The sequence below is a fragment of the Oryctolagus cuniculus genome, chromosome 3 (genome assembly GCF_051225735.1).
Source record: "Oryctolagus cuniculus isolate XC-2025 breed Fujian yellow rabbit chromosome 3, ASM5122573v1, whole genome shotgun sequence".
NCBI lineage: Eukaryota > Metazoa > Chordata > Mammalia > Lagomorpha > Leporidae > Oryctolagus > Oryctolagus cuniculus.
Genome location: NC_142869.1, coordinates 124,351,245 through 124,365,223, shown reverse-complemented (window position 1 = coordinate 124,365,223; position 13,979 = coordinate 124,351,245). Strand labels below are relative to the sequence as shown.

General features: G+C 38.0%; 1 pseudogene; it reads left to right on the top strand.

The window, feature by feature from the left end:
• The first annotated feature begins 3,778 nt into the window (after positions 1–3,778).
• LOC138849112 (non-histone chromosomal protein HMG-14 pseudogene) lies at positions 3,779–4,014 on the top strand (annotated as a pseudogene).
• The last annotated feature ends 9,965 nt before the right edge of the window (positions 4,015–13,979 follow it).

Below are 13,979 nucleotides of genomic sequence, written 5' to 3'. Positions count from 1 at the left end.
GAGACCAGGAAAAGCACCTGGCTCCTGGCTCCTGCCATCGGATCAGCGCGGTGCGCCGGCCGCAGCGCGCTGGCCGCGGCGGCCATTGGAGGGTGAACCAACGGCAAAGGAAGACCTTTCTCTCTGTCTCTCTCTCTCACTGTCCACTCTGCCTGTCAAAAAATAAAAAAAAAAAAAAAAAAAAAAAAGAAAAACTGGAAAATGAAATTATCCCTATGAATCAATCTTTGTAAGTCAAACCAAGAGGGTATAAAAATGATATCTCTTAACTTGGTTTTCCCAAGTATCATGGTTTGAGTCAGTCTCCCAATGGTTTCTGTTCCAGAAGCTTGGTTCCAATTGTAGCAGTGTTGAGATGGTGGAACTTTTGAGAGGTGGAGCTTAATGGAATATAATTAAGCCATCTAGGGTGTTGTCTTCTCTTGAGGAATGAGTTAGTCTTTGCGAGGAGAGATTGATATAAAGTGAAGCAAGGATGGGAGTTTGGTCTGGCAATTAAGACACCAGTCAAGATGCCCATGTCTCATATCAGAGTGCCTCAGCTTGATACTGGCTCTGACTCCTGAGTCCAGCTTCCTGCTAGTGCTTATCTTGGGAAACAGCAATGGTAATTCAAGTAACTAGGCTACTGCTACTCATGTGAGAGACCTGTGTTGAGTCTTGGCTCCTAGTTTCAACCCCAGGGTTGTTCATTGTAGGCATTTGGGGATTGAACCAGCAGATGGGAATTCCTTCTTGGTTTCTCTGCCAAGTAAGTCAATATGTAAATTTAAGGCAAGGACACTCAACCTACCTGGTCCTTTTTCCATATATTCAACTCCCTATTCACTTCTCTGCCATGTTGTGACGTAGCCAGGGAAACACTGTGCCAAATGTTGTTATTACATTCTTGGAACTCTGGAACTGTGAATTAAATAAACACCTTAAGATATTTATTTGTTTCATTTGAAAAAGAGAGACTGAAAGAAAGGGAGACAGATGGGAGAGAGAGATATTGATTCATTCCCTCAAATGCCCACAACAGCCAGATCTGGCCAGGTCAAAGCTAGGAGTCCAGAACTTAATCCAGATTTCTCACATGTGTTACAGGTACCCAAGTACTACAGTCATTACTGGCCACCTTCTAAGGTTCAGATTAGCAAGAAGCTGAAAGCATGAGCAGAGCCAGAATGAAAAACAAGGCATGCCCATGTGGATGCAGGCACCCAAACAGTGACCCGTCCACTGCAGCAACAATGTTTTATTTACAAAGTACCCAGACTTAAGTATTTTGTCTACCAAAATCCTACACAAGTCCACGGACTGCTTATTTAGGTCTATTAATTAAATTGACACCTCCAGTAATGCATTGTGAAAGGAGAGGGTGGTCCCTAACAAGACAGAAGCTAGGAAGATCCCAGCAACAAATTTTAACTTTGACCATGGCATCATTTACTAATGTGGAGTATTAGAGAATATGAAACTTGGAGGTATGCACATTTTTAAAAAGATTTATTTATTTACTTACTTATTTATTTATTTATAAGTCTGAGTGATACAGAAAGAGGGAGAGATAGAGATTTGTCTTCTTTCTACTGTGTCTTTCCCCAGATACCAACAACAGCCAAGGTAGAGCCAGAAGAAAGCCAGGAGTCTGAAACTCCATCTGGGTCTCCCCTGTGAGTAACAGGGATCCAGAAATGAGGGCCATCATCCAGTGCATTCCCAGGGAAAACAACAACAGGCATCTAGATGGGGAATCAGAGAAGCCAGGACTCAAACCAGCACTCCTATATGGGTTTGGGAGTCCCAAGCAGCGGCTTAAACCACTACCCCTCAACATGCACATGGATCCACATACATTTTGATAAGCTTCAAATCACAGTTGATGGAAAAAGTTCTCTTGATCTCTGCATAACAGGAAAGAAACACTGCTTAAAATTATTCTTCTTTTGACAAATTTCTCCAGAGTCCCAAGCAGGTTTCTCCCTGCTATATCAGCTTTAGAAACATCTCTAACTGTGGCAGAGGGAAGGAAGGTTAGGGAGAGCACTCAAATGGGCATTATGCTGGAAATAAAAACCTACTAGCCATTTCTGGAAAGGTGATGTTATTTAAACAACAAGATTCTCACGTAAAGTGGTTAGCAAATCTGGTGTTTCCTACAAATTTGCAGACCTCAATTGGAGTATATTTAAGTAAGAAGGAGAGCAAGTCTGCTTCCTCACTCAGAATGTCCCTGCAACATTTCTGAGTCATGAAGAAATCCTTGCTGCTCAAAAAGACATCCCATCACTGCCTGTCACAATGACAGAAATTTTGCCCTTATAAGTTACAATTTAGCACAATCAGCTCTTGTCAAGATGACTGATGGGGTAAATATGACATGCTTTGTTCTGTTCAGGCTGAAAGCTGGCTGCTAACACATATTAGTGCACCCTTCTTAATTCAATGAAGTTCAACGGTGATTACCATTCTGGTGAAGCACAGCTCAGTTTCTCGCCCGGAACAATTTGTGGCTCTTAACAGACTGGGAATGACTATTTAAAGTGACCACTGTAAGCTTCAAAGGGAAACTTGACATGGGTAGAAATTATTATGGTAGCTCAAGCACTCAATGTTCACAGTTCTTCATTCAAGACATGGTAATTATTGAAATACTGCGTCTACTTGATCCTTTTGGCACTTCAGTGATACTGCAGCACTCTGTAGGACTAACACTTCCTGAAGGCTGAGTCTCCCTGTTGATGAACACTTATGGGAGTAAATTCCATCTTAGATCTATAAATGTGATCAGGAGGTCAAACCTACACACAAATGGTATTTGGATCCTATTTCACAATTATGTGATTGGCTGCCTCTATCACTATGTTGCCTTGACTATTGTGTTGCGACTTATATTTCCCCTGTTAGAAAATTGATGGAGGACATTATATGTATACCTCCACACTCTCTTAGACAACCAACTCCCTTACACATACTCACTTACCTTCCAGGCACCCTATTAAGATTTTGCATATGGATGAAGTTATGCACATAAGAACATCTTTGACAAATAATCATAAAGATAGTGTACAGTTAAATTTTAATAACTAGTACATTTTACTTACATATATACTTACATATTAACCCTTACTTAATACTTTGATCATTAAAGTTGCAGAGACAGATCTTCCCATGCCAAAGCTCATGCAAACATACCCTCTACCTCTTGCCTTCAATATGCATATATTTCTTGTTTCTGGATTTTATCAATTGCATTTAGAAGTACAATATTAACTTTGGGAAGAACCCAAGAAATTTTAGAAGTAAAATAACAAGGATTCACATAAATGGCATCCTCCTATTGGTTGTCAGTTGTGTTTTTGCCTGGAGCTATGGGGTTTTATAGCCATCATGTGCAACCTTCTATGCTTCTTTGTTCACAAACAGTGGTCTCAAACCAGGAGACCAGCCTGTAGGCTAAAAACAGATTCCATGGCATTTCTAGGTTAGTGATGTGGTATGTATCTCAAAGCCTTGTACAGCCTATTTTGTCATGATGCCTCCATTTCCATTAGCATCTCCTATCAGCAAGGGTTCCACTAACTGTCAGACATAGACGTTATTCCCATCATGTCTCTTTTTGGAAGTGGGAGCCGTGAGTACATTCTTCAATATGTCCTGTTAAAATTAGCCTTTAAAACAATAGAGCGTTGTTCCAAGCAGCTCGAGCAGCTGGAGGAGTGGCAGAGGCCAGGCAGCCCAGCTTTGCAAAGGCACCAGCAGGCACCTGGCAGACGTCCTCCCTGCCGCCAATATGCCCAAGAGGAAGGTCAGCTCTGTCGAAGGGTTGGCAAAGGAGGAGCCCTGGAGGAAGTCATCATGGTTGTCGGCTAAGCTGGCCCCAGTGAATGTGAAAGCAAAACCTAAGAAGAGTGCAGGGAAAGGTAAGTCATCAGAAGCTAAAGATTTGCCTGCAGAAAATGGAGAAACTAAAAATGAGGAGAGTCCAGCTCTGATGAAGCAGGAGAGAAAGAAGCCAATTCTGATTAATATCATACACCATGTGTCTCCCTTCTTGTACAATCCAGAGGAACATTTTTATCAACTAGTTTGTAATGCAAGTTTTTTTAGTAGCTCTAGAAACATTTTTAAGGAGGGAAGCACAGCTCATCCCAGTTTTTAACTGAAAATGATTTTTTTTTTTTTTTGACAGGCAGAGTGGATAGTGAGAGAGAGAGATAGAGAGAAAGGTCTTCCTTTGCCATTGGTTCAACCTCCAATGGCCACCACGGCTGGTGCCGGTGCACCGCACTGATCCGAAGCCAGGAGCAAGGTGCTTTTTCTGGTCTCCCATGGGGTGCAGGGCCCAAGCACTTGGGCCATCCTCCACTGCACTCCCCGGGCCACAGCAGAGAACTGACCTGGAAGAGGGACAACCGGGACAGAATCTGGTGCCCCGACTGGGACTAGAACCCTGGGTGCCGGCACCGCAGGTGGAGGATTAGCCTATTGAGCCATGGTGCCGGCCCTGAAAATGATTTTTTAAGAGGTGAAATCATTTGCTGATTGTTCGATCTTTTGGGTACAACCAGAAAATAGTGGCATATTGAATTATGGGAGACTTTCACTGTCTTGGGTGTCAGCTAACATTCCATAGGTGGGGGTGGTTTTTATATCCTACAATACAAAGCACACGGAATGGCAATTTGGAGTCTCAATTGTGCACTTAATCTGTCTTGAATGTTTTCAGTTACTTCTCCCATGTTGTTTAGTAGAATTGTTTCCTACAGAAAACCTCCCCTTGCTGTTCTGTCAGAATCATGTGCACTCTGTAAGATCTTTAGTTGTGAGAGTCCAGTTTTCCTAATGATTTTTTTAATGTGCTGTGAAAGATTGAAAATTTGAGTAGACATGCATATGATGTTAAATTGTGAATAGAGGCATTTATGTGGCAGCAACATTTGAAGATACTCGTATTTGATAGCTTCTTAAGGAAGAGTTGTCTCCAAATTTGAAGCTGGAAAGTCACTGGAATAACTTTTTAAAAAAGAATGACAATTCATGGCTTTTTAGATTTTTGGTACATACGTTAAGAATTGTGTACAAATTAAAATGTGTGCATTGATTCTCAACACCAATAAAATATTAATTATGGACAAAAATAACAGAGTGCTATATAACAGTAGCCCATCAGAGTCTACACATGGTGCTTCAAGAAATGTTGGACCTGTTTCTCCTGGGATGCGGAAATATATGTGACAAAACACATCAGAACTCACAATAGGGACCCACAATCACTGATATGAAGCCTCTACTCAAATACCAGTGTTCACTCCTATGCTGGCCCCAGAGTTCCAGTTGGCTCTGTATTATTCATGTCATTGCATCCTATTTCTCTGCCTTGCTGCCTATACACTGATAACTCACTCTGTTCTCCCATGGATATATGTCATATTTTCTCCCTGACCACCTACCATGCTCTGACTTGGCTTCCATGATGCTTTCCCCTCAAGTTGCCAATGAAGATAGTGCAAAAGTTGTTATCAGCAGTGCTCTGAACAGGCACACCACAAGACCTGCTGCGACCACTATACTGTGGCAGAGGGTGTTTTTATGTTGTACAAAAACAAGAACACCAAACAAATCCTACTTCTTCATGTTAAATAAACAAAGCAAAAATCCCACTTGATATCTGTGTGGTTACAATGCTTTTGTTTAAAGCAACCTTTTTGACCCTCAAGGATATTGTGCAAGGCCAAAATATCAGCAAGCTGGGCAGTTTCTGGGTTCATGTATTTACTGCATACAATCTCAAGAATCTGAATTTGCATCGCCTATAAAATGCAAATAAATTTCGACATATATTTGCCTCTTATTTCTTTATTTTCATGTTCTTCCTTTTCATTACAATATTTTTTTCTTTCACTCATCAGCTTGCTCAAGTCACAATTAAGCATCCCACATTCCCTAATGCAGTATAATGAACCATTGCTACATTGAGGTTGCTAAAATTTTCTGTTTCTTTGACTCTTGACGCATCAGACTCCATCTCATCAGAACAGAGTAGAGTGATTAGCATGTGCTTCATGCTGGATTCATTTCTTTTTGATAAACTAAGTATAAACTAACTTCCTGAATCATCTTCAACACCACTGAAAATGGCAATCTATCATAATTTTTATCTCTAGTTTCATTCTGTGTCTGACTATAATTGGGCTATTTCCATAAATACTCCTTCTTAAAACCACCTTCCATATGAAAACTCTGCCTTTTCCTTTGGCCTCTGTTTCCATACATCCTTTAAATCCAAACCCCAACACTTATCTCTGTAAAGGAAGTGATAGAGCCATGATTAGGCTGATGTAACTTTGAAGATTAAACGCAGAAATCTCATCTTGATGAGCAGGTGGCATGCAGATGTTTAAGAGGGAAATGAAAAGTGGACTCATAGACAAATGTCCTATTGTGTGTCTTCAGTACATTTAATGCAAGGTGGTATTGATTTAATTTGCTTAATAACTTTTCAGTAAGTGGAATTCTCAACTAAAATAGAACAGATCAAGGGAAAAAGTTAAATTTTGAGTAGACGTGTCACCAAAGGTTAAAGGCTCCCCTGACTGGAGTGTTGCTCTTCCTTCCCTGACATTAATTACCTTTGTGAACTAGCATATCAGTGATGCATGGCAATAATTTGAATTATTCAAGTTCAAGTTGGTGTGTGATCTGGTCCAAATATTTCTTTTGTTTAACCAGTACCCACTCAGAAAACATTTACCAGAAAAATCTCTACATAAAATTAAAAAGAATATTGCAGGTGGAAGAGAACTCTAAGACCATTTTGTTCGGAGGTATTTATCCATTTGTTCTTCATCAATTCCCAGAAAGAATCATATCATATGGGCTCAAACTCATCCAGATCCTGGGAGCTGATTTCATCTATTCAGAGCCTCTCATGGTTGTACAGCTCCAAATGTATCTAACCTTGTCTTTCTTTCCTGAGATACTATTCGATTTCTTATAGTCTAGAGCAACAGCTTGCAAACTATGTTCTTACATATAATAATCATGCTAGTATAGAGACATGGTAACCATATGCCCTGTGAAATATTTTTCTTATGGTCTAGCCATAACACGGAAACATTTTCATAACATTGTTTTTTTAGATGTCTGTACTTTTTCTGTGCTATCTTTAAAATATGAAGTTTGGAAGTGATAGTTATATTTGAGAGATCTAGCAAATGCATTTTTCAATGGCAATGTTACACAAAATAGTCATAAAATATGCTTTTTTTCTTGTTTTGTACCTCAGCAGTAAAAGCATTTTGTTTTACAAAATTATTCTCCCATTAAATTCCCTATAATTTTAATCTTTTCTACAACCATGACTTCTTTGTGTGTGTTCTGCAGTGAGTATAATGACACAGATATTTCACAGTTCTATTTATGTATTTATATTATCTTTGCCTTCCATTGGCTTCAAAATGTCTGTCTTGAGCCTCCACCAATTTGGATATGGCCTTCCTCAATAAGGTAAGGAAAACAGGAGAAAGAATCTTTCTTAAATAATGAAGGTCTCTCCAAATTCCCCAATAAAATGAAACTGTTTGATATAATTTTTGATTAAATGCCCTGATTAATTAAGTCAATGTATTTAAAAATATTTCTTCTTAGTCAGTTGACCATTGGCCTTATGGAATTCACAGTTCTATTTGCTATCATATCTTGAGACCAACAGAGAAATTCAGAAAAAGAATAGGGAAGAATTCCAACATTTAATCTCTTTAAGATACATTATTTCCTATCTGCAAAATAGACTGATTCATCACTATTTGCAGAATCTCTATATAGATCAAAAGAGGTAAAAACTGCATGCTAATTATCTGATACAAGTTTGACATTAAGATACATTTATGAATGCCATCTCACTAGCCCAAGTGATCAATTTCTGTTCACAATTGATTATACTGATAGGTCTAAGAGTCAAAGGGATCACACAAACAAGACTAGTGTCTGCAAATACTAACTGGTAGAATAAAAAAGGGAGAGAATGATCCAACATGGGAAGTGGGAAACACAGCAGACTCATAGAATGGCAGATGTCCTAAACAGCACTCTGGCCTCAGTATCAGCCCTTAAGGCATTTGAATCTGGCTGAAGAGCCCATAAGAGTATTTTAGGCATGGAAACCCAAGACACTCTGGCAAAAAAAAAAAAAAAAAAAAAAAAAAAAAAAAAAAAAAACAAACCACCACCTAAATGAAAGATCTCTGCAAGTGAGATCCCAGTAGAAAGAATGGGCCATCAAAGAAGGAGAAAGAAGGAGGTACCTTTCTCTGAAGGGAGGAGAGAACTTCCACTTTGACTATGACCTTGTCTAAATAAAATCGAAGTCAGCGAACTCAAGAGGCTTCCATAGCCTTGGAAACTCATAAGATTTCTGACACCATAAACAAGAGTATCAATTGTTAAGTCAACAACAGGAGTCACTGTGTACTTACTCCTCATGTAGGATCTCTGTCCTTAATGTGTTGCCCAATGTGAACTGATGCTATAACTAGTACTGAAACAGTATTTTACACTTTATGTTCTGTGTGGGTGCAAAATGTTGAAATATTCACTTAATATATACTAAATAGATCTTCTGTATATAAAGATAATTGAAAATGGATCTTGATGTGAATGGAATGGGAGAGGGAGTGGGAGATGGGAGGGGTGCGGGTGGGAAGGAAGTTATGGAGGGGGGAGCCATTGTAATCCATAAACTGTACTTTAGAAATTTATATTTACTAAATAAAAGTTTTAAAAAATACATTTATGAATGCACTAGCTATTATTTCTATAGATTTAATGCAAAGTTAAATGAGGTTTTATTGGGTTAAATTGTTGGATTGAGACAGGTTTGTATCTAGCAAATTGGATGCCAGTTAATATGCCCATGTTCCATGTCAGATTACCTGGGTTCCAGTCTCAGTTTGGACTCCCAATTCCAACTTTCTGCCAATGCAGAGCCTGGGAGACAGAAGTGATAACTCAAACAGTTATGTTCCTACTTCCTTCATGAGAGACTTGGATCGAGTTCTCAGTTCCTGGCTTTAGCCTGGCCTAATACTAGCCATTCTGGGCTTTTGGGGAATGATCCAGCAAATCAGAGCTCTTTCTGATCGTCTCTATTTCTCTCTCTCTCTTTAATAAATAACAATAAAAATAGTTGGATATATGATTTATTTAAGAGACAAATGTTTCCAAAGGTAGTATCTTTTTACTTTGCACAAAATCATGTTATTCATTATAAATTATCATATATTTGAAACAACAAAGCCACTATGCTGGGTAATGGAAAACATTTAGATATCAAGGAATTTTGGTGTGGTCATTTTGTCACAACTGCTACATCAAACGTAAAGTTTCAGAAACTGTATTACAGCTTCAGAGGTATTAATATGATATGGAATGAGTCCAGAACACTCATTAAGTATTATGTATTCTTCTACCCCATACTCACACGGGTCCATTTTCAAAATAGATAAGGTGAGGATCAAAGTTATAGCAATGCTCATGGGAAACACTGTTCATTAGATGTCCTGAAAAACATGGGGACACAGATGGAAGGTAAAATCCCATCATCCATCCACCCAGAGCAACTGGAAAAATATGAAAATTTCAGCAGCTCTCTTAGATCCTTCTGTCTCACATTTCATGTTCAGTTCAAGCTAAAGTTATCAAGTCTGCCTTTAAAGTTCTTGAAGAGGTAGATTAAAAAGTGAACTTCCTTCAAATGGCATTTGAGACAATGCAGAGTGAATGAACGTGCCCTCCCTTATCCTGCTGTTACGCAGGTGGGGTTACTCTTCTGGATTATATCTGAATAAAAATGTTAGATTTTTAGGCCAAAAATCATATTTCTTACCAAAAATGTAAAAAGCATGTTGGAGTTGAAGTTTTCCCTTTGATACTGCATTCAAAATGGGGTCTAGCTAAGGAATACAACATCATCTTCTTTAACTTTATGATATCGGATAAATAGGAGTATCTGTTAGATGGATGACACATTTTACTGAGACGAAACAAGGGGAGAGGAGTCAAAATATACGACAAATTATGCTTATTAACTGACCATCTGTTATTTACCAAGCATCACAGTAGGCCCCGTACATTTAGTTTCTCATTTGGTACTCCAAATATTTATTTATTTATTTATTTATTTGACAGATAGAGTTAGACAGTGAAAGAGAGAAAAAGGTCTTCCTTTCATTGGTTCACCCCCCAAATGGCCACTAGGGCAGAAGCTATACCAATCCGAAGCCAGGAGCCAGGTGCTTCCTCCTGGTCTCCCATGTGGGTGCAGGGCCCAAGCCCTTGGGCCATCCTCCACTGCCTTCCCGGGCCACAGCAGAGAGCTAGACTGGAAGAGGAGCAGCCGGAGCTAGAACTGGTGCCCATATGGGATGCCAGCGCTGCAGGCGGATAATTAACCAAGTGAGCCACGGTGCCGGCCCCTCCAAACATTTTTTTTAAATAATCCTTATTTACCATTTTGACAGATAAAGCAAGACAATGAAGAGGTTATCATTTATCAAATACATAAAAATAGAAAAATTGGAATCTAAATCCGTGTATGATTGACTATGAATCCTTGAGAATTTCATAAGCTGACTTCCTGAAAAATAATGCATGCCTTGTTAAAGTAGACACATATGTAATGCATTTATAAATATTTTCACTGAACATATAAAAATATTTGGTCCTAAAATATGATTTTTAGCTATCTGAAAAATTAACTTTTGTGAAAATCCTCATTCTTCCATGTTGCTATATGAAGCAGGCATTGCTATGAGTAAGAAAGAAAATAAGTAATTGATGAATAACCAAATATCACATATGGACTTATGTGTAAAATCTGGGATTATCCCATATCTGATAAAATTTCAGATCTACTGGATGTTTATCAAATTCCAACAAGAGTTATTTTAGGGAATTCTAGTATAAAATGATGAAGTCACACTGGCAGCCTTGAGGGAATATATTTGCATCTGTCTATTTCTACACTGAATTCTATGCTTGCTTGGATTTAATTAAAGCTGATTGAAACAAAGGCTGTCACACCACTGCAATGATACTGAAATGCTATTTATCAAAATGAACACACCAGTGTACCTGGAAGCAGATGCAGTGTTCCCGGAGATATTTTAGAATAAAAATACACATTTGGAGCACAAATTGTCCCATCATGACAATATTCGGGGATAAGTTTCCAGAATACAAAGGAAGGAGGGCAAAGTGGAAACAACAGAGAGAGCAAGTAGAGGGCGATGGTCCTGCAAGAGCCCTCACAACCCAGCAGGGCTCCTGACTCCTTCCCAGTGTCTTTCTCCAGCACTTCTTCCATTCTCCAGTGTTCAAAAATTTACACAGAAGACCACTGCTTCTATTTTCACATATTGAATGCATGTTTTTTAAAAATCTAATGTATTTATTGTGAAAGTGACATTGTCATAGGTTTCTTTTGGTAGCGTAAATTGGTGCTTGCTTAGATAAGACTTAGACGATTGACAGATAGGTATATAGGTAGATAGAGATACACTTAAAAAGGGTTTACTCCAAAATTTCTCTTTTGAGAACCTACACAAAGTACTGTATCATTTTATTCAATATTTTTATGAAAATAGCATTTTTAAACTTTCTAAATATCTTACTTATACTTGTCTTGAAAACCTCAAATATTGGAATATTATGTGGCCCTTGAAATACTTCCAAACAGCTTTTAGTGGTACAAGGCAATATATGAGAGTAAGCAAGAAAGTGAACTGGAAAATAAAAGTCAACCAGCTGTGTTAATTCACTCCCACACTAAGTAAACTAGGCTAAAATATGTAGTTAAATTTTAAACAACCAACCAGATGCTATTATTGTAATTTTGGATAATATTTTCTTTGTGTACAATTTTGGTGCCTAAATTCACCTAAATAAAAATGCATTGCTCTTATAATCAGAAAGAGAACACTTATTTTCTCCTGTTCTCTCTCAGCACCTGGGAAGCAGTCACTCATTCATGTCAAGAACTGATAATGTGTTCATTATGTCTTACAAAATGGGAGAGAAGAATGGGAATACAAAGCTTAATAGCTTCTGTCCTATATTATCTTCCCATCTAACCATGACTGTGTCTTCAGAATAAACAACATACCAATCAGTTAAGTACAAAGTTAGATTTAATCTAGTTGTTGATAGAGAGCTGAACTTCATTCACAGAAATTTTAATTTCATGAATGAACAAAATAAAAAGAAATTGTTCCAGTCAACTTAGATTAATCAAGTTTATTTTGCAATGAAAAGAGACTAAAATCAGTTATTTATGTACACACTTTTAATGGAAGATCATTAAGTATTGTTGATATATCATTAAATCAAATTGCTTATTTTAGTAAATTTATCAAATTCAAAATTTATACTAAATTCAAAATAATTCAAATTACTTACCTTTTATATAATTTTTTTTCTTTAGTTATTCACAAAAATCTTGTTTACATAAAACTGTTACTAAAAAGTAAAAATATATGCTTAATAATACTTCCCTCAATTTGGTGTACTCTGAACAAGAGATTTTGAGGTCACACATGTTCTGACCTAACTGCTTGATCAAATACTAATGTGGTTTACATGGATTTTGTTCAATTAATGTTCACCCTACCCTCGGGAGATTTCCATGGACTGTGGCTATTCACAGGTGAGTTACAAAGGCTGAGAGCCCGTAAATGTCAGAGTTTCAAACACCTGCTCCTGGACCCTGTATTTCTAGCAAGAAGAGCAGCAGACAGTTGAACACATTTCCTACCTCCCCTACCTCATGTATTATTGTGACATTACAGCGCAGTACTCATACTTGTTATGAAGCAGTAGATATAATTAATGTGGATGGCCATCTTTGTGGCACAGTGGAGTAATTCGTCACCTGTGACTCAGCCATCCCCTTCAGTGCCCCGGATTGGGTCTTGGCTGCTTTGCTCCCTATCCAGCTCTGGCTACTGTGCCTGGGAAGGCAGCAGAGTATGGCCCAAGTACATGGGCTCCTAGAGTCCACATACTGGACCTGGATGGAGTTCCAGGCTCCTGGCTTCTGCCTCCCAGCTCTGGCAGAGGCAGCCATTTGTGAAATGAGCCAGAGCATGGAAGACTTCTCTCTCTGCCTCTTCTTCTCTAATGCTCTGCCCTTTGAATAAATAAATATATAAATCCGTAAAACAATTAATGTGGAATATAAAGCTGCCTGGAAATATTCTTATTAATTAGTTTGTCTTAAGGGTGAGTAGCTGAAGTCTAGGTTCTGAATGAGTAAGTATAGAAGTTTAAGGAGAAAAAAGTTACAATTGTCCAAATACAGGTGACCTGTATCCACAATTCCACATTCACCAATTTAACAAACCAAGGATGGAAAATATTCAGAAAAAAACATTTTGTCTGATCTGAACATGCATAGATTTTTTTTTCTTGACATGAATTTCTAAACAATACAGTATGACAAATATTTACCTAGAATTTACATTTCAATAGATTTGATAAGTACTCTATCTAGAGATGATTTAAGTATAGGAGAGGGCATGCATAGATTATTTTCATGGCATTAATATGTCATTTTACTTAAATGGACCTGAGGGTGTGTGGATTTTGGTATCTACCAGGCTCTTTGAAACAGATTTCCAAGGATGCCAAAGGACAATTGTCCCGTACTATTATTTATTATTCTTTTTGAATATGAGCAGATTTCAAAAGTATTTAATCACAGGACTTTTCTTCCATCTGAGATATAAAGACTTGCCATGTCCAGGACCTTCTGGGGTTTTGTCGCCTGGAATTTTGAAAGAAGATATAGAAGTCTTTCTGGTACATTTTCTTCAGCAACTCAAGAGATCATTAACAGGTATCTAGAGATCACATACAAATATGTAATATAGCTCTTAGGGGAATATACTCATATTAAAAGGAGATTGTTGACAGTAGCTATAATAAAGTTAATCTTT